Raw genomic sequence first — 2092 nt, forward strand, 5'->3', positions numbered from 1 at the left:
AAAGCCTTGTTGGGGCTTTTGTTGATCCTTCCATGAGAAATTTGGATGATTTCTCCATGAGGGATTATAGGTGTTTCCATAGGCTTCACCCATGTAATTCACCTCTGCCATTGCAGGGTTCTCAGGATCATAGGCTTCTTCTTCAAAAGATGCCTCTTTAGTACTGTTGGATGCATTTTGCAATCCATTCAGACTCTGAGAAATCATGTTGACTTGCTGAGTCAACATTTTGTTCTGAGCCAATATGGCATTCAGGGCATCAATTTCAATAACTCCCTTCTTCTGAGGCATCCCATTACTCACAGGATTCCTTTTAGAGGTGTACATAAATTGGTTATTTGCAACCATGTCAATGAGTTCTTGAGCTTCTGTAAGCGTTTTCTTTAGGTGAAAGGATCCACCTGCAGAATGGTCCAGTGACATCTTAGAAAGCTAAGATAGACTATCATAGAATATATCTAAAATGGTCCACTCTGAAAGCATGCCAGAATGACACTTTTTGGTCAACTGCTTATATCTTTCCCAAGCTTCATAGAGAGATTCACCATCTTTTTGCTTGAAGGTCTGAACATCTACTCTAAGCTTGCTCAGCTTTTGAGGAGGAAAGAACTTGGCCAAGAAGGTCGTGACCAACTTATCCCAAGAATCCAGGCTATCTTTAGGTTGTGAGTCCAACAATGTTCTAGCCCTGTCTCTTACAGCAAAAGGGAAAAGCATGAGCCTGTAGACTTCAGGATCTACTCCATTAGTCTTAACAGTATCACAGATCTGTAAGAACTCAGTTAAAAACTGATAGGGGTCTTCTGATGGAAGTCCATGAAACTTGCAGTTCTGTTGCATTAGGGAAACTAGTTGAGGTTTCAGCTCAAAATTGTTTGCTCCAATGGCAGGAATTGAGATGCTTCTTCCATAAAAATTAGAAGTAGGTGTAGTATAATCACCAAGCATCCTCCTTACATTATTATTGGGTTCGGCCATGTCTCCTTCTTTTTCGAGATTTTCTGTAAGGTTTTCTCTAATTTGTTGTGCTTTAGCTTCTCTTAGTTTCTTCTTCAGAGTCCTTTCAAGTTCAGGATTTGCTTCAACAAGAATGTCCTTGTCCTTGCTCCTGCTCATATGAAAAGGAAGAGAACAGAAAAGAAGAGAAATCCTCTATGTCACAGTATAGAGATTTCTTTATGTGAGTAGAAGAAAAGAAGAATAAGAATGAAGAAGAGAAAAATTCGAACACAAAGGAGAAGAGAGGGTTCGAATTTTAAGATGAAGAGAAGTGTTAGTAAATAAATAAAATAAATAGAAAGAGATGAGAGGGAGAGAATTTCGAAAATTGTTTTTGAAAAATAGTTAGTGATTTTTGAAAATTGAGAGAAGAAATACAATTAAAATTAAAATTTGAAATAATTAGTTAATTAAAAGAATTTTGAAAAAGAGTGAGGAATTTTTGAAAATTAGAGAGAAAAGTAGTTAGGTGGTTTTGAAAAAGATAAGAAATAGTAAAACAAACAAAAAGTCAATTAGTTAGTTGAAAAAGATTTGAAAATCAATTTTGAAAAGATAAGAAGTTAGAAAAGATTTTGAAATTAATTTTGAAAAAGATATGATTCGAAAAGATATAATTGAAAAAGATTTGATTTTTAAAATTAAAATTGATTACTTGACTAACAGGAAACTAGAAGATATGATTCTAGAATTTAAAGATTGAACCTTTCTTAACAAGAAAGTAACAAACTTCAAATTTTTGAATCAATCACATTAATTGTTAGTAAATTTTTGAAAAATGAAATGAAATTAAGAAAAAGATTTTGAAATTACTTTTTAAAATTTTCGAAAAATAATAAGAAAAATGAAAAAGATTTTATTTTTGAAAAAGGTTTTGAAAAGATAGGATTTTTAAAATTAAAATCTTGACTTGACTAACAAGAAATAACTTATTTTCAAAAATTTTGACCAAGTCAACCTAAAGATTTCGAAAATTATGAGTAAAATAAGGAAAATATATTTTTTTAATTTTTAAATTTTTAATGAGGAGAGAGAAAAACACAAAAATGACTCAAAACATGAAAATTTTGGATTAAAACACATGATGCATGCA

General features: G+C 32.0%; 1 non-coding gene across 1 annotated transcript; it reads left to right on the plus strand.

Annotated features, from left to right (window-relative positions):
• The first annotated feature begins 481 nt into the window (after positions 1–481).
• LOC130950628 (small nucleolar RNA R71) lies at positions 482–585 on the plus strand. Its single transcript, XR_009073671.1, has one exon. It is a non-coding gene; the product is annotated as a small nucleolar RNA R71 (small nucleolar RNA).
• Positions 586–2092: the final 1507 nt, after the last annotated feature.

The sequence above is a fragment of the Arachis stenosperma genome, chromosome 1, assembly GCF_014773155.1.
Source record: "Arachis stenosperma cultivar V10309 chromosome 1, arast.V10309.gnm1.PFL2, whole genome shotgun sequence".
NCBI classification, from domain to species: Eukaryota; Viridiplantae; Streptophyta; class Magnoliopsida; order Fabales; family Fabaceae; genus Arachis; species Arachis stenosperma.